At 40.6% G+C, this 20,211-nt stretch overlaps 1 protein-coding gene across 1 annotated transcript in view; it reads right to left on the bottom strand.

Moving 5' to 3' along the window:
- suclg2 (succinate-CoA ligase GDP-forming subunit beta) overlaps window positions 1-20,211 on the bottom strand; it is a 380,503-nt gene that overhangs the window by 353,581 nt on the left and 6,711 nt on the right. The gene's annotated exons all lie outside the window — the stretch shown is intronic.

The raw sequence follows: 20,211 nt of genomic DNA, 5'->3' as shown, positions 1-20,211 counted from the left end.
CATTTATTGTCCCAATAGATTGGGATGATTTTGCAGAATTCTCTGGAGCCTGCTACAACCATCCTAAGACTCAGAAACACACTTGAAGGTGTGGATCACTGCTGTCCAATAGATCACAAGTTTTCTTCCTGGTTTGAGAGCTCAATTTGCAAACACCCTCTTCCAGTTGATCTCACCAAGTTTCTAAAAACATTAGCTTCCTACTTTCCTATTCTGTTCTATTTTAGAAATTAGGTCCAGTATTTTAAATTCCTTAGAGATGTTCCTGCAGCAAATTTGTTTTTTTTGTGCAGTTTTTAATCATTGCATTCCCTGCTCTGCCAACTTATTCACATTATTTTCGAAAAAGTGAAACACCTCGTGGTACTCCATAATTGCCATTTGTTTTTATGTATGTCAATGATTTCCTAATTTTTGTAATTCTTATTAGGGTCTAAATGAGATCACTGGGCGCAAAGAAAAGGCAGGGAGTATCAATAACTGTGGCACTTCTCTTCCTGACGAACTTAACGTATTCTACGCAAGATTCGAACAGAAGAGGAGCATCCCGCTCCCTCCAAATGAACCGGACCTGGTGGCATTGAGATTCATCGTCACCGAGGAGGATGTTAGAAGGGCCTTCCTGAAGATAAATCCAAGGAAGGCAACGGGCCCAGATGGCATCCCAGGACGGGTTCTCTGGGCCTGTGCAAGAGAGCTAGCTGGAGTGTTTGTTGACATCTTCAACTGCTCCTTGCTTCAGTCTAAGATCCCCTCGTGTTTTAAGAAGGCAACGATACCCCAGTGCCGAAGAAGAGCAAGGTGACATGCCTGAATGACTATCAACCTGTGGCTCTGACATCAATTGCTATGAAGTGCTTTGAGAGATTGGTTTTGGCACACATCAACCACAGCCTACCGGTCAACCTCGACGCTTTGCAATTCGCCTACCGGAGCAACAGGTCAACAGCAGATGCCGTCTCTCTGGCCCTATATTCCTCCTTAGAACACCTGGAGAATAAAGACGCATATGTAAGGCTCCTTTTCATTGACTACAGCTCTGCATTTAATACCATCGTTCCAAATAACCTGATTCCTAAGCTCCGGAACCTGGGCCTTAGCACTCAGATCCGCAGCTGGATCTTCAACTTCCTCACAGACAGGACCCAAGCTGTAAAAACAGGGGACAAGCTCTCCTCTACAATCACTCTGAGCACTGGTGCCCCACAAGGCTGTGTACTCAGCCCCCTGCTGTACTCACTGTACACCCATGATTGTGTAACCAAGTTTCCATCAAACTCAATATGTAAGTTTGCTGACGACACAACAATTGTAGGCCGTATCTCGGATAATGATGAGTTTGAGTACAGAAAGGAAATTAAGAACCTGGTGGCATGGTGCGAAGATAATAACATATCCCTCAACGTCAGCAAGACGAAGGAATTGGTTGTTAACTTCAGAAGGAGTAGCGGACCGCACAACCCAATTTACATCGGTGGTGCGCAAGTGGAACAAGTCAAAAGCTTTAAGTTCCTCGGGGTCAATATCACAAATGACCTGACTTGGTCCAACCAAGCAGAGTTCACTGCCAAGGAGGCCCACCAGCGCCTTTACTTCCTGAGAAAACTAAAGAAATTTGCCTGTACCCTAAAACCCTCACTAATTTTCAAACAACATACATCAAAGTTGCTGGTGAACGCAGCAGGCCAAGCAGCATCTATAGGAAGAGGCGCAGTCGACGTTTCAGGCCGAGACCCTTCGTCAGGATGAAGGGTCTCGGCCTGAAACGTCGACTGCGCCTCTTCCTATAGATGCTGCTTGGCCTGCTGCGTTCACCAGCAACTTTGATGTATATTGCTTGAATTTCCAGCATCTGCAGAATTCCTGTTGTTTACTAATTTTCAAAGATGCACTGTAGAAAGCATTCTTCTAGGATGCATCACAAACTGGTATGGAAGTTGTCCTGTCCAGGACCGAAAGAAGCTGCAGAAGATCATGAACACGGCGCAGCACATCACACAAACCAATCTTCCGTCCGTGGACTCACTGTCGGAGCAGTGCTACCAGGATAATCAAAGACACGACCCACCCAGCCAACAGAATTTTTGTCCCTCTTCCCTCCGAGAGAAGGTTCAGGAGCTTGAAGACTTGTACGGCCAGATTTGAGAATGGCTTCTTTCCAACTGTGATAAGACTGCTGAACGGATCCTGACCCGGATCTGGGCCGTACCCTCCAAATATCCCAACCTGCCTCTTGGTTTTTTTGCACTACCTTACTTCCCATTTTTCTATTTTCTATTTATGATTTATAATTTAAAATTTTAATATTTACTAATTTTAACTATTTTTAATATCTTTAATATTTATAATCCAGGGAGTGTGAAGCGCAGAATCAAATATCGCTGTGATGATTGTACATTCTAGTACCAATTGTTTGGTGACAATAAAGTATAAAGAAAATAAAGTAAAGTAATAGTTCTAGTCCTGGCTTGGCACTCCAAGTACACAGTAGAAGTATTTACATAGGATCTTGAGTTCAAGACATTTACATAAATGGAAAGCAACAATTTTCAAGATCTGATTCAGTATTTTCATTCACAGAAGAAAGTCAGCCATCTCTCTTTCTCTAGCCTATATGTGATTTGGGACTCAAATACATTTAACTCAAATCAGTGTAGAGGTGGAGAGCAAATTCCATCCCATGTGAACAAATTAATTAAAAAGATCCCTGCAGGTGAGTACATGCACATTTTCCACATCTGACAAACTTTCTCAATTCCAACCTTTATTTGATTATTGTCATCTTTCAATACATTCTGCCACCAGTCTCCAACTTCAAATATATGGATCCTGGCTGTGAATTTATTAATTGGCAGTGTGTGCAGCCATCTGGAAGCCCATCCACTAGAATGACCTTACATATTATTTCTGTTCTTTTGTTTGGTTAAATTTTCCAATTGTATTTTCCACTTCTGGATAGATTGTTATCTAACTTTAAATGCAAAGATTCCAACAATTTTCCTGCTACTAAGCGTTCTCATCTATTGTTTTCTGATTAATTTCATCTTATTTTATGTACGTGGGAATTATTCTTAGTGACTATTTGACCAGAAAAACATTGTAGAATTAAGCCATTCAGCCCATTGAATCTGCTCTGCCATTCAATCATTACTTATTTTTCCCTACATACTTTTCCACCATTGTCCTGCCTTATCCTTGTAAATTTTGAACAATGGAGCAGAATTAAGACATTCAGCCCATCAAGTACGCTCCACCATACAATCATCACTTATTTTTCCCACCATTCTCCTGCCTTCTCCCTATAATCTTAGATACCCTTAAGAACGCATCAACCTTCATTTTAAATATACCCACCGACTTAGTCAAAAAGCCTTAAAAACTGGCGCAAAATACTTACTCAACTTGTTGGCTATTTCTTTGTACCCCATTTCTACCTCTCCAGTGTTATTTTCCTGCACCTAACGTTCACTCTTACCTCTCTTTTACTCTTTACAGATCTGAGAGAACTTTGTTTCCTCTTTTTATATTATTGACTGGCTTGTCTTCAAAATTTCATTTTTCCCCTCACCTGCTGTTGGTTTTAAAAAGGTTCCCAATCCTCTTGCTTCCTGCTATTTTTGGGAATACTCTTAGCCCCACTTTTGCTCTTATGCTATCTTCGACTTTCCTTCTCAGCTATGATTGCCTCATCATGTTAGAATGCTTCCTCTTTGGAATGAAATGATCCTGTGTCTTCTGAATTACTCTCATAAAGTAATCGTAACTCTACTGTCATCCCTGCGAGAGTCCCTTTCCACTCCACTTTGGCCAGCTCCTCTCTTAAGCTTTCATAGTTACCTTTACTCAAATAAAATACCAATATATTGATTTTAGCTTCTCACTCACAAACTGCAGGCTGCCTCCTATTGGTTCAATTACCTCAAGTTCCCAAATCAAATCTAGTTCATTGTACAACACCATATCAAAATCGTCTTTTCCTTCGTTGGCACGACCACAATCTGCTCAAAACCCAATTGGGAGGAATTTTACAAATTCCTTCTCTTGGGATCCAGAGCCAACCTGATTTTCCCAAGTCCATCAATATGGGGCATATTGAGATCCCCCATGACCACTATAACATTGTCTTTTATTACATACCTTTTCTATCTCCTGCTGTAATTAGTACCCCACATCCTGGTTACAGAGACTCCATACAATTCCCATCAGCATTTTTTTATCCTAGCAGTTTCTTCACTCTTTCTACAAGGATGCTATATCTTCTGATCTTATGTTACTTCTCGCTAAGGATTTGATTGAATTTTTTTTTAAACCAACAAAGTCATACCACACACTCTGCTCACTTGCCTGTCTTTTCAACAGGATGTGTATCCTTGGGTGTTCAGTTCACAGCTGTGGATGTCTTTCAGCCACAATTCTGTGATGCCACAATGTTGTATCTGTCATTTCCAGCTGTGCTATAAGCTCATGTACCTTTCCTCATCTACTGTGCACATTCAAAATGTAACAACTTCAATGTTGTATTCACCACACTTCTCCTCCTCAAATTTACCTCCATGTTAAATGCAAGTTAAATTCTTACCTCTTTCTAAACTTTGCTTTTTTTTTGTTATTCTGGAGACTTCAATAACCTCTCCTGTACTTTTCTTTCCTTTTATTTTATCTATACATTTCCAATCTCTTGAACCCAACGCCTTTCCATTTAGTTTAAAGCCCTATTCAAAGTCCTAGTTATGCAGTTAGCAGACGTCCCACATCTCCCGGAAGTTCCGGGAGTCTCCCGCATATCGATAGTGGCTCCCTGATGCCCAGAAATTATATACAATATCCCGGAAATAGACTTTTTTGAGCAGGAGCGGGAGAGGGAGAGCAAGCATCCTGATTGGTCTCTCTTCGTGCTAAGAGTGGTCCCCAACCACCAGGCCGTGAGGAAACAATATGATTTGGCGATATGAGTCAGCTGCACCTTTCCTCATTCCCTGTCACGCACTGTTGAATTTTAATGCATGCGAGGTCATCAGTGACCCAAGACATGCAGAGGAATGGGTCCGTGACCCATTTGTGAATGTCCCTGGTGAAACTTCCATGTCAGCACGGGAAAAAGATCAACTCCTCGAGCTTGCAAATGACAGTATGTTTGACATAACATCTCTGCCGGCATTCTGGATCAAAGTCAAGGCTGAGTATCCTGAGATAGCCACGAAAGCACTGAAAACATTGCTTCCATTTCCAACATATCTCTGTAATTAATGCAACGAAAACTAAATTGCGGAATAGACTGGACATAAGGAACCCCCTTCGAATATCGCTGTCTCCCATCACCCCTCGATAGGACCATCTTGTTGCAGGAAAACAAGCCCAGGGCTCCCACTGATTCAGCGATATTGGTGTGTTGCAATGATTTTATATGTTCATACGAGGAAAATATGCGCTGTGTTTAATAACCAAATGTTAATTAGGTGCCGCCCGGCACGTAAATGTCAGCCCAGATCAGAGGCGATTGTGTCGTCTCTGATCTGGGCCAGCATTTACGTGCTGGGCGGCACCTAATTAATTAGCTTGTTTATTTCAGATTTTTCTTAAAGATGTGCTGGGTGTGTTCCGGCTACCACTGCATGCTTCGCGGCCCCAAGGTTTGGGACCACCATTATAATTGAGTTAACTCTACATTCACGCGAGGAAAATATGCGCTGTGTGCTTAGTATTAAATTCATTAGATAAACCCCTTTAGAAACTGAAATTGAGTGTATTAGCCACTTACAAGTGACTTACAGTTGACTTATCACCTATATTCCGGTCGCACTTAACACCACCCCCGCCCCCCCGCTCCCCACCCCGGGGTCGGCCAGTCCGCAAGAATATTGTCAATATTAAACCGGTGCGCGGTGCAAAAAAAAAAGGGTTGGGGACCCCTGATTTAAACTAGCTGGCTAGCTGCCAAGGAGCTACGTTATTTATGTCCTACGTGATGAGGCCAAACTCCCTGTAGACTTGCTTAAAGTTGTAATAGAATAAACATGATAATATAAGTACATCTTTCAATGTCACATTTGCAGCACATAATAGACAAAAATCACTACACAAAGTATTACATACACCTTGGAGGTTGACCGGGGGGGATATGGGGTTGCAGGGGGCAGGGGTGCTACCTCCCTGAAATTAGTTTTTGCAGAGTGGGATGTCTAAGTTAGTTAGGGCACTGGTTCCAGATTGTTCCTATGGAACAGTGCCCTCCATCCTCAGTACTGGTGCCAATATCCCACAAAACCAAACTCGCTTCTCCCACACCAATCTTTGAACCATGAACTTAACTCTCTAATCTTATTGACTCTGTACCAAATTACACGTGACTCAGCTGTCAATTTGGAAATTATTACTTTTAGGGTTCGGCTTTATAATTTAGTTCCTAGCTACCCTCAGCAAGACCCCTTTTCTTGTTCTAATATCACTGGCAGCTGTGTTGACCACAACTGGATATTCCCCTTCTTCCAATTTCCTCTTCAGGTCAGAAGAGACGTCTTGAATCCAGGCGCCAGGCAGGCAATACAGCCTTCAGGGCTCAAATTTTGCAACAGAGAATGGTCTCTATTCCTCTCACTATACCATCGGCTACATTTCTCTTCTCTTCCCCACCCCCTTTTGAATGGTCCCCTGAAACACCATGTCAGGGAGCCATTCAAAAGGCTTTACTTCATTCAACATCCCTTTATTCTCCCTTAGAATACCAGCAGCAACCATCCTACACTTGCTTGCTTTCCTCCTCCATCTGCTTCTTTGCTCAGGAAGTTTAGCTTCAATCCATTAACGAATCTAATACAACTCATTCACACTCTCATACATTATTTGTCTCTGCAGAAGAGAATGGCAGTGAGTGACACGGTCTTATCAAATGTTGGCCCAATTTTCACCAATGTAAAATATACCACTGAAATAAATGTCATGAAAGCTGTATTATCAGCACAGCATAATTATAGAGACTCAAGTGGCAGAGAATTTAAATATTAATGCCCTTCAATTTTAGCCATGGAAATTGGCCGGAAGGAAAGATTATCTAACTTTAGTTTCATGTGTTTGTTCCTAGAGGAAGATAATAACTTGTAGCACTCCATTCTGATTTCTCAGCAACATATACTAAAAATGGCACTTTTACCGAGATGTATAACAGCAATGATGGCAGTACCCTAAATGATTGAATATAAACTGTCAAGGTCCAATCCTCCCAAGAGCTCAATAAATAAAAGTAGTTTTTCTACAGATGTTCTCACACAAAACCTAACTTTAACACACAGATCCAGGTAAAGCGTCTTGGACCAAAATATCAAACGTTATACCTCTCCATAGTTGCTGCCTGACCTGTTGAGTTTCTCCAACATTTTGTTACTCCGGATTTCCAGCATCTATAGAATCTCATGTGTTTACCTAACTTTTTAAAATATTTATAAGGTGAAGGGGGTGAGGTACATAAAGAATAGCAAAAGAGAAAAAGTGTTTTTGGACTTTCAAAAGCAATCTTAGAGTCTGTTCAAGGTAAAAGATGGGTTACAAGGTAGGTGTTAAGGGGCTGCAATAAAAAGCATCTGTGGAAACAGATGCAGCATTACAACCTGCCTCAGGTTTGAAACTTCTCTTCACCTGAACTTTGTCAATCCATTCTGACCAAGGGATTCAGACCTGAAACCTTAGGTATAATTGACCCATCGCATAAATATAGTTGCAAAGAAAGCACAACAATCCCTCTACTTCTTCAGGAATCTGCAGAGATTCGGCATGTCATCAAAAACCTTGGCAAACCTCTACGTACCTACGGTGGAAAGTGTGCCGACAGACTGCATTACAGCCTGGTATGGGAACACCAGAAAACTCTATAGAATATAGTGGATTCAGCCTAGTACATCACGGGTAAACCTTCCCAACCATTGAGCATATCTACATGAAACATTGCTGTAGAAAAGCAGCATCCATCGTCAAAGCTCCTCACCCAGGCCATACTCTTTCCTCGCTGCTACCACAGATTGAAGTTATAAGTGCCTCAGGACTCACACCACCTGGTTCAAGAACAGTTACTACCACTCAACCATCAGGCTCTGGAACAAAAGTGGTTAACACTACACTCATTCAATCACTCTTACCTTGTTATTTCATGCTCATTATTATTGCTATTTATTTATACCTGCATTTCCACAGTTTGTAGTCCATTATCCAGTTTATTTACTGTTCTATAGATTTGCTACGTATGCCAAGCAGAAAAAGAATCTCAGGGTTGTATGTGGTGACATGTATGTACCCTGATAATAAATTTTACGTTGAGCTTTGAATTAACAGTCTCACGTTCTGTAGATGCTGTAGGACTTGCTGAGTATTTTTAGCATGTTCCATTTTTATTTCATATTTTCAAAATCCAATATTTTGATTCTCAAGATTTAAGGAGGCTCTAAAAAGAGAAAGATTAATAAATTAGTAAATGAGGGTCAATATGTCAAGGGAAAAACAAAAAAAGTGTATGATGTACTGGTGAAGGTGAGATAAAATCATGGACAAATCTAAAATTGGAACAAGGACATGAGAGCCCATGAAATCTACCAAATGAGTAGATATTACTTTCCTTGAAAAGATCACTAGCTAATGAATGCTAAAGGAGACTTGGCTTCCTGAGGATAAAGGCTATTCAAACTGCAAAAGAAACTTACATCTGCAAAAAGCAGAACTATTGTATCGATACAATTGCTGCCATATCAGTCTGTGCTAATCTTGAGTACAGAAATGGAAGGCATCAGACAGTTCTACAAAGAAGCAATTTCTCATCAGCAATCTACTCAATGAAACGCCATTTGGGATTACTCAAAACTATACATCATTATAAATCCATGGATCAAACACAAGCGGAGTATGAGAGAAAAAAAGTGCCGGTCTTTGACATCAAAGTAGCACCTGACATTTTTGGAATAGATCAGCCCAAGTAAACACAATATAGGAATTAAGCACCAAAATAAGTCTGCTCCACCATTCACTAAGGCCATGGGTGATCTGGCCACCGACTCAGTTTCACTACCTGCCCTTTCCCCATAATCCTTAATTCCCCAGTGATGAAAAAAAATCTGCAGAACTGTGCCTTAAATATATCTAATGAGGTAGTCGCTACGAATTCCCCAAGCAGAGAATTCCATATTTTCACCACTCTCTGGGAAAAGTAGTTTCTCGTCTCCATCCCAAAACTCTTCCCCCAAATCATGAGGCCATATGCCTAGTTAGAGTCTCCGCAAGCAGTGGAAGTAACTTGACTGCCTCTATCCTAACTCTTTTATAATTTTTACATGATTCAATAAGATCATCTCTCAATCTTCTAAATTCCAGCTATTATAGCCTGAGGTGACTCAAACTCTCCTCATAGATTAACCATGTTCAGGAGGTAATCAGAGGTTCATCATGGGATCAGAAATGGAGAAGGTCAGCAACTTTAAATTCCTCAGTGTTATCATTTCGGAGAACTTGTCCTAGATGCAGCACGCAAATGCAATTACGAAGAAAGCACAGCAGCGCCTCTACTTTCTTAGGAGTTTCCAAAGAATCAGCATTACATTTACAACTTTGACAAACTGCTATACATGTGTGGTGGAGAGTATATTGACTGACTGCATCACTTCCTGGTATGGAAACATCAATTCCCATGAATGGAAAATCCTACAAAAAGTAGTGGATACAGTCCATCACAGGTAAAGCCCTCACCAGGGCATTGTTACTTCACTTTCAAGGACTCCTCATTTCATGTTTTCGATATTTATTGCTCATTTATTTATTTATTTCTTCTTTCTTTTTGTACTTGCACAGTTGTTGTCTTTTGCACACTGGTTGCTCACCCTTTTGGTGCGGTCTTTCATTGATTCTATTACAGTTATTGAATTTATTGAGTATGCCTGCAAGAAAATTTATCTCAGGGTCGTATATGGTGACATACATGTACTTGGAACTTTGAACCTCATCTCCGAAATCAACCTTGCGAAGCTCCTCTGCACTGCCTCTAAAGCCAATATGTCTTTCTACAAGGAAGAAAATCAGAACAGCATGCAGTACCCCAGGTGCAGTCTCACCAGTACCACATACAGTTACAGCGTAACTTCCCCATTCTTAAATTCAATCAATAAAGGCTAAAATTCCATTTGCCTTCTCAATAACATTTTGCATCAGCAAACCAACTTATGCTGATTCATGCACTAGCACACCCAAGTCCCTCTGCAAAACATCATGTTGCAATCTTTCACAATTTAAGTAATCTCCTTAACTGCCCATCACCTCCCTCTGGTGCTCCTCCCCCTTCCCTTTCTTCCATGGCCTCTGTCATCTCCCATTTGATTCGCCCTTCTGCAGCCCTTTTATCTCTTTCACCAATCGATTTCCCAGCTCTTAATTTCACCCCTCTGTCTCTCACAGTTTCACCTATTACCTACTACCTTCAATTTCTTCCTCTTCTCCTCTCACCATCTTTCTTTTACTCCACTCCTGATGATGGGTCTCAGCCCAAAATATCGACTGTTTACTCTTTTCCACAGATGTTGCCTGGCCTGCCGATTTCCTCCAGCATTTTGTGTGTGCTGCTTGGATTTCCAGCATCTTCAGATTCAATCATTTAAATAATCTGATTTTCTATTTTTTTTTTTTACCTTTACCAACATTGCACTCCAGCCATACTCTTGCCCACTCACAATCTATCTACATCTCACTGCAGAATAATCAGACAACATAGACGAGGATGGTCAGTGGCAAGTTGGGATAACGCCTCTTTCACCTCAGATGGCTGAGCACGATTGAGACCATCCTGACTGGCTGCATCACTGCCTGGTGTTGGAACTGTACTTCCCTCAATCGCAGGACTCTTCAGAGAATGGAGTGGACAGCCCAGCGCATCTGTAGATGTGAACTTCCCACTATTCAGGAGATTTACAAAGACAGGTGTGATAAAAGAGCACAAAGGATCATTGGAGACCCGAGACACCCCAACCGCAAACTGTTTCAGCTGCTACCATCTGGCAAACAGTACTGCAGCATGAAAGCCAGGACCAACAGGCTCCAGGATAGCCTCTTCCACCAGACCATCAGACTGATTAATTCATGCTGGTGCTACTGTATTTGTATGTTTATATTGAATATCTTGTCGTATACAATATTTATTATAAATTACTATAATTGCACATTTGAACAGATGTAACAATGATTTTTACTCATGTATTTGAAGGATGTAAGTAATAAAGTCAATTCAATATTGGTTTATTGTTACATGTACCTAGATACAGTGAAAATCTGTTTTGCATGCCATCCATACAGATCATTTCATCAGATCAGTTTTTTGAGGGAGTACAAGGGAAAATAGTGTAAGAGAATGTAGAATAAAAAGTGCTGCAGTAACAGAGGAAGTGCCATGCAGGCAGACAATAAGATGCAAGGTCCAAAATGAGGTGGATTGTGAGTCAAGTGTCCATCTCATCATACTAGGGGACCATTCAATAGTCTTATAACAGCAGGTTAGAAGCCTTCCTTGAACCTTGAGCTATGTGATTCCTGGCTTTTGATTCTACCTGATGTAATGTCCAGGGTGAGAGGGGTCTCTGATTATGTTGGCTGCTTTACCGAGGCAACGAGAAGGGGAGACACAGTCCATGGAGGGGGGGTCCATTGGCAAAACTAATCAATTTATAACAAACATCATGATCCTAATATTCATTTATAATTACAGACCTGCTGAATACTAAGCAAGAGAACTAAACAGCTAACACTGCCATCATACTTGTCCACTCCTACCACTACTGCCAAAGAATTTTTTCAATAATGAGCTCAGTCATCGACAATTGTAAACAATTATTTTCTTCTCTTTTACACTTGCATACTAGAAATGACATTAAACAACAAATGATACTCCACTTGGGCTCCCCAGGATTACTCAGAACTAGACATCATTACAGATCAATGGATCAAATGAGAATCACCTTCACTATTTTATTTCATGGATTCCAGCACAAGATTTACTGATATACTTAAAAAGCTCAGATCTTCCATCTCTGCTGACAGAAAGTCCATTATATTTCTGTAAAATGTGCAGAATGTCAGATACAAAAACTTTGCATTTTCCTGGTCCATTTTCTGTATTTATACACTACAACATCAGAAGTGAGAACATTCACTGAGATTGAAGAGTGATCAGTTTCTTTCTCAATTCCTCGGGGAACAAAGCAAGATTTCTATTGCATTCAGGCTTGAAATGACCAATGGTTAATAACACAAACATGTCAGTCAATGATGCTGGTCAGCAAGAGATAATACTCCCTTGACACAACTTCTACACTGTGGAAATACACCCCCAGGTGAGCTACAATATTCAAGGCGGCGGTTCACCGTATCCTAAATTGCCCTCAACAGGTTATGCAATAAATGCCAGGCTTGTCAATAACGACCAGTTCTTAAAATTACTAAAACATCTCTATCAATCATTTTGCCCATTTAACCTCTTCAACCTCAACTATCTTTCAGAATAAATATACCAAATTTTTGACAGCAGACTTATGATTTAGTGGGAGGATGCTGCTGTCTCATAGCTCCAGGTTCATTCAGGCTTCTTCTACATTCCAAAGATGGACTAATAAGTTAAACTACCGCTGTAAAGTTCTCCAACTTAGGCCGGTGTAGGTCGGTGGCAATTGATGGGTATGAGGGAGAGAAGATAAATTACATGGGAGTGTGAGAATGCAACTAATGGGTATGTTCCAAGAGATCACATAGATCTGATGAGCCAAATCTACTGTAAGATTTAGAAATATAATTAGCAAGTATTCATCTTCAGTGTCCATTACGAAACTCTTCAGAGTTTTAGCATAACTGACAGAAGATCAGCATGTGACTCACTACAGAGTACCATTAACAAAAGAGATCTGGCTAGCAACGAAACTACGAATCTCCAGAAATCAACGTTGAAGCTCCAAAAAACAAAAGGCACAAGAAACAATGCAATGACAATATATTTTCATGCTTGCAAAACATAGCTTAAACAAGGTCAATTACTGAGGAAATTAAAGGTTAAATCAACTGAAACATAATGGAGTCAAAATGGGAATTTGATGGGGTATTCAGTTCAGCGTGCCGTGCTGAAACATGTCTATTGTTTGGTGAGATTTGGGTTTCTGGTTTGTTATCAAAATGTTAACACTTTGTAATTTATTGAGCTACAGCATGGAATAAGCCCTTTCTGCCACACTGTGCAGGTTTAAACCTAGCCTAATCACAGGACAACCTACAATGACCAATTTACCTACTAACCAAGACATCCTTGGAATGTGGGAGGAAACCTGAGCACCTGGAGAAAACCGTGTATTTGCGGGACCCACAGTAATGTGGAACATATTAATGGACACTGGACACCCCCCCCCCCAATTTTCTTATGTTATGTTCATATTATTTTTATTGCTTTGGTTTGTTATTTTGTACATTCACAATTTGATCAATGTTCATTTGCACTAGCAACAGTAATATTTTAGTAGGTTAATTGATGGTTACAATGAGTAAAGCTCACACAGGCATTTGGGGCAGCTGCGGGGTCCTTGGGGCACAGGAGCGCGAATGTGTCATTCAGTAGACAGAGATGGCCCTGCAGCATGCATGTTAAGCTGATGCACTTGTGTTTCTGTATTTCCAGGTGAGCAAAAGTGGTGAAAAGATGTGTAAAAGTAATGACACAGATGTATGATGAATGTGAAAGATGGATGGATTGTGGATAATGCAAATATGAGTTTTATATTGGGTATTTGCAAGTTAATTCAAAGACCATGCTGTGTGAAAGTCACCTTGCAATTTGCTAGTGAAGAAAGTAGTGTAGCCACCTGTAGCCTGCTAGGATGTGAGTTGTGTGAGTGTGCAGAATATTGTCAGTGTGAGTGTGTTTTAAGTTACTGTTTTAAGTTATTGCTAAAGGGACATTTTATGTTTTATATAAGTGCAGAGTGAACGTGAATATTTAATGTCATTCAGTCGACAGAGATGCCCCTGCAGCATGCGCTTGTGTTTCTGTATTTCCAGAAAGAAAAGTAAAGATGTTATTTTAAACTTCTGCACGCCTGGAAGTCCTTTTTTTTTTGTCCAAGTGTGCAACATATTCCACTGGGAGGGCATACAGGTGATGTCATAACTGAAATATGACACCCCGAACTGAAAAGTGTCACACTAACCACTATGCAAGTACAGCATACCATGCATTAAAGCACAAATTTAAAGCAGTCTTTATAAAATATACAAAGTGAAATAGGATAAGTATAAATGTATTAGTCAAATGCATGATTGAACTCTAAATTAATAAATTAGATTTTTAATTACAAAATTAATGCCAATTATTTTTTATAATTGCTTGACAGCCCTACTATTTATTAAATTAGAAATTACGTGAGAAGCACATCTTGGTAATGCCATGACCTCCAAAGGCTGCTCTCCCAGTTTTTAAACAGACTTTCAGTCCAATTAAGTATCTGGGAACAAGGAAAGATTATTGTGCCTCTGGAGTTCTCAAGACCCATACATTTCACATGGTCAGAACTTGACTTTGTAAAATATACAAAGTTAAATAGTTAAAATTACAACAGGCAATAAAAAAGCTATTGCAAAAAGTAAATTAATTTGGACAAGCAATAAAGGATTTTAAATATCTCAGATTCTCTATCGATCTGAATGCTACGTTAGAAACAGAATCAGAATCAGGTTTGATATCACTGGCATATGCTGTGAAATTTGTTTTTATACGCCAGCTGTACATTGCATTAAACAATTAAAAACCTACAGATTACAATAAGAAATAACAATAAAAATTAAATTCAATACTAGTAGGGGCTTCTCCTGAAACTTTGAGTGTATGTCTTCAGGCTCCTGTACTACCTCCTTGATGGGCGCAATGAGAAGAGGGCATGTCCTGGGTGATGGGAGTCCTTAATTATGGATGTCACCTTTTTTGAAGCATCACCTCTTGAAAGTGTCCTCGATTTTGGGGAGGCTAGTGCCCTGAAAGAACTGGCTGAGTTTACAACTTTCTACAGCTTTTTCTGATTCACTGCAGTGGTCCCTCCATATCACATGCTGATGCAACCATTTAGAATTTTTTCCCACACTAATCTGTAGAAATTTGCGAGAGTCTTTGGTGACATACCAAGTTTCCTCAAAATCCTAATGAAATATTGTCACTGTTCACTCTTCTTTGTAATTGCATCAATATGTAGGACCCAGGTTAGGTCTTCAGAGATGTTGACACCCAGGAACTTGAAACTGCTCACCCTTTCTACTTCTGATCCCTCAATGAGGATTGCGCTGTGTTCCCTCAACTCCCCCTTCCTGAAGTCCACTATCAATTCCTTTGTCTTACCAATGTTGAATGAATGGTGTTGCAGCGACACCACTCATCCAGCTGATCCATCTTGCTCCTGTACTTCTCATCTCACCTGAAATTCTGTCAACAATACTTGTGTCATCAACAAATTTATAGGCATTTGAGCTGTGCCTAGCCTTGGGTGTAGAGACAGTAGAGCAGTGGGCTAAAGATACATCCTTAAGGTGCACCAGTATTGGTTGTCAGTAAGGATGAGATGTTACTTCTGATCTGCACTGACTGTTGTCTCCCAGTGGGGAAGTCAAGGATCCAATTGAAGAGGAAGGCAGGGGGGGGGTCCAGGGCCTCTGCATTTCAATCGTACCCACAAACTGGCTCACTTTCCAATCTTCCTTTACCTTAAAGGGAAACTGCAGTTGTGCCCCAAATGCAGTCCAGGATGTGAGATTTTGAGTAATGGTAGATACTTTAAACATCTTAAAACAATGTTGCTTACTGAAGTACCGATGGCTGTGACTGTGGTTTTCAGTACTGTAGTAGTCCAAAACAGGAATATTTGATAATTCCCATCAGAGCAGCATGAAAAGAATCACCATTTATTGGTACCATCTTGAGGACAATATCCAGGCAATGTTCAAGGTAAATTTATTACCGAAGCAAATACATGTCACCATACACAACCCTGGGATTCATTTTATTGAGGGCATATTAAAAAAAAACACAATAACCACAATAGAATGAATGACTGCACCAACACCTCAGACAACCAATGTACAAAAGGCAATACAAAAAATATAAGAAATAATAATAAATAAATGAATAAGCAATAAATATTGAGAACTATAAGATAGAGTCTTTGTAAGCAAGTCCATAGGTTGTGGGAACAGTGAAGTGATGGGGCAAGTGAAGTTGTGTTAAGTTATCCCCTCTGGCTCAGGAGCCTGATGACTGAGGGGTAATAACTGTTCGTGAATCTGGTAGTGTGAGCCCCGAGGCTTCTGTCTCTTCTTCCTGATGGCAGCATGAGAAGAAAGCATGACCTGGGTGGTGAAGGCCCCTGATGATGGATGCTGCTTTCCTGCGACAACACTTCATGCAGATGTGCTCAAATGGTAGGGATGGTTTTAAAAGTGATGTAGGAATTTCTGTTCAAGAACAAATTGGTGTTTCCTTAACAAGCAGTGATGCAGCCTGTTAACGTACTCTGCACTACACATCTAGATAGCCTACTCCTGCTCCTACTTCTTATGTTCTTATAGAAGTTAGAAGTTATAGATGTCACTGCCAACCTTTCCTTGTAACTGCACTTTCTGCTGGGCCCAGGACAGATCCTCTGCACTGAGGAAGTTAAAGATGCTGACCATCTCCAGCTCTGATCCCCTGATGAGAACTGGCTCATGGACCTCCAGTTTTCTCCTTTTGAAGTCAATAATCAACTCCTTGAACTTGCTGACATTGAGTGAGAGTTTGTTGTTGTGGCACCAGCCAAATTTTCAATCTCCCTTTCATATGCCAATTCGTCATCACCTTTGATTTGACCTACGACAGTGGTGTCATCAGCAAACTTAAATATGGTATTGGAGCTGTGCTTAGCCACACAGTCTAATGTAAAGCAAGTAGAGCAGGTGACTAAGCACACAGCCCTGTAGTGTACCTGCACTGATGGAGATTGGAGAGACGTTGTTGCCAATCCAAACTGATTGGGGGTCTGCAAGTGAGGAAATAGAGGTCCAATTGCACAAGGAGGTATTGAGCCCAAAGTCTTGAAGCTTGTCGATTAGTTTTGAGGGGATGATAATATTGAATGCTGAGCTGTAGTCGATAACGAGCATTCTGATCTATGTGCCTTTGCTGTCCAGATGTTCCTGTGTTGAGTGAAGAGCTAATGAGATGGCATCTGCGTGGACCTGTGGTGCCAGTAGGCAATTGGAGCAGATCCAAGTCACTTCTCAGGCAGGAGTTGATATGTTTCATCACCAACCTAACAGAACACTTCATCACTGTGAATGTAAGTGCCACTGGATGATAGTCCTTGAGGCAGATTACCATGTTCTCCTTAGGCACCAGTATAAGTGAAGTGTGCTTAAAGCAAGTGGGTACCTCAGACTGCCAAAGTGAGAGGTTAAAGATGTTATCGTACACTCCAGCCAGTTGATCAGCACAGGTCTTTAGTACTTGGCTAGATACCCCATCTGGCTGGATGCTTTCCACAGATTCAATCTCCTGAAGCATTCCCTCAACTGTAAAGTTCTAGATACAAATAGATAAACAATTTCAGTAAACAGTTGTCGTTTACACTTTTCCATAGATGCTGCCTGGCGAGTTCCTGAAGCATTTCGCGTACGTTGCTTTGGATCTCCAGCAACCACAGATTTTCTCATGTTTGAAATTATTTCAGTGTTCCATGGTTTCAAAAAAAGAGGCACAAGAGATATCAGTACCCAACCACACAGAGCACTGATTCATTAGATTACTCTTGGTCCTGAAGTCCAAACACTCAAGCATTTCCCCAAGTGAACTTTAAAAAAAAGATATCCATTTGCGCTGCATGCCACTGTGCTGTGAACATGGCATAAAAATCCTGTTCCTTGCTGGCACTCCCCGAGCAATGAAATGACGTCATGACTGAAGAGCACAGAATGAAGTGAGCTCATGAGGCAATGTACAGAAGCTGTGCTTCAGGGCTGGTGTTAGATGAGTGGAGGCAAGCTGTTTAGTGGCTCTGTATTGGGACGCAGGGCTAAGGGCTGCATGCTGACTAGAATGTGAATGCTGGGCAGTGCCAGAAATGGTAGCACTTGCTGTATTTGTGAACAAACTGCTGGTTCCTACAGTTTCTCTCACCAGTTCCCACTAAATGTGCTGTTGCTTCCCCCCTCTCTTTAGCCTCATGGCACTGATTTCTCTGTGGCAGTAAGCTCAACAAGGGTTGCTGACATGGCCCAACAAACATCAGACCTCATAAGGCAACCACTGCCAATTCGCTCACCTCATAATGAGCCATACAGCAATGTGATCACTTCAATCGTTTCACTGCCCAGCACAGGGCTGAGCTCTCAACCAGGTTCAACTACAGTGCAGCAAGAGCAAGGTTTACAACACAACAGCACTGTCACTAAAGCATCTCTGCTATAATTACCCTCTTTAACATGGATTCCACTTTTGCTCTCATTCATGAGATTGCATTCTTCACATGCAAAGAGGTACCACTGTATTGAGGAATGCCCTTAGTAATATACCAATCGATGCTTGGAAACTTAATAGCTTGTGCTCCTTCCCCACCCTTCATCTTGTTATCTTGGCTTTTGCCCCCTCCATTTCCAGTCTTGTTGAAGGGTCTCAGCCTGAAATGTTGACTGCTTATTTCCCTCCATAGATGCAGCTTTTCGTACTGAGTTGTGTGTTGTCCTGGCACATGTTTCTCTTTGTTGTCCAATACCATCTCCATCAGAGCACCTTCATGGCTGCTCAAGAGTAAGTTTACCAGCAAGAGTCAGCAAAATTATTTCTTAGCCTTTGCAGTTTTTCTCCCAAGTTACTCTAACTTTTACTATTTCTGGAAAGTTGTACTGCTTTGATTTCATGTTCTGTTTTGACATTTTCCAAAGAAAAATGGAATGTTGAAAAGTGATCAGGAGCAGTGAGCTCCGTTGTAAACTGTGTCACCGCTTAATAAACAGCTCATAATGTGCCATTGTGAAGTTAATCTTCATTTCCAAGCTTCAAATGCCTCATCCCACTTTCCAAAGTAAGAGCATCTGAGTGATGCAAATTGACACAAATTCTGTTAATCAGTGATTCAAATGACACAAATTTCTTGCTTTTTTCTGAAACGAAAACTGGAAACATTCAGCAGGTCAGACTGCATCTGTGCAAAGAGAGACAGAATTAAGTTTTCAGATCTGAAAGGAATGTTTCCAGTATTTCTGGTTTTATTTCAGATTTACAATATTTGTGATTACAGTAGATTCCGGCTATCAGTTACCTGGGACAGCCACCTATTTAGGACAACTCTTAAACAACAAACACTGATCAAGAAAATAACCAGGATTCCCTTTGTTTATTTGGGACACTCTACACATAATTGGGACAGGAGACTAGTACTGAACATTTTCTTACAAGTGCCAGTTGTGTGGCCTACACTACACTACCAAAGTAGTTAGATACTACAGTGTGCTTAAAGTGAACAGATTTTAAATAGTGTCACTTCTGTGCTTGTGTTCAAAAGCAGTGATTTTTGTCACTGATAGTGGGCAAGAAATAAACAGCAAGACAACTCAGAACAGTTTTGCTCACTGCAGTGTCAAGCATTCAGGCTTGGAGATGCCAGAAACAGCCAAGAGTGAAAATGAAATGACTTCACTACTTCAACAAGTTAGGAACTACAATCATTTTGAATGTTACAATGAATATGAAGATTTGGAGGATGTGATCCTCTAAAGCATTGTATGAAGGCAGTTCACTTATCTGCACCAGGTGTCTGTACTGATTTTGTCTATTTACAGTCACAAGGACACATCAGCGTACATTGAATGAATCCCATCGTTATTTATTAACAACTAATACACAGTTTTAGTTTTGGTAGTGCTCTAATTTAATTTGTGTTTCACTTAAATACATAATTTGTTGCTCTACTCTGTTTGTCTTTTTTTAAGTATACCTTTATTTCCATGAACTTCAGCTAATTTGGGCAGCCACTTCATTGGGCCAAATTGTATTGGTTCCGATGTGTCCCAATTAACCAGAATGCACTGTATTTTGATTTTCTTTTATTTTGCTGTCAAATTCTTATAGCCAGATTCTGAAAATAACATTCTCTTGTCTGTAATACTGGCAGCTTCCAAAAGCAAATATGTTACACAAACTTC

This window comes from Mobula hypostoma, chromosome 15 (genome assembly GCF_963921235.1).
Source record: "Mobula hypostoma chromosome 15, sMobHyp1.1, whole genome shotgun sequence".
Lineage (NCBI taxonomy): Eukaryota > Metazoa > Chordata > Chondrichthyes > Myliobatiformes > Myliobatidae > Mobula > Mobula hypostoma.
Note: the sequence above shows the minus strand (reverse complement) of the source record. Positions and strands in the feature narration are given on the sequence as shown.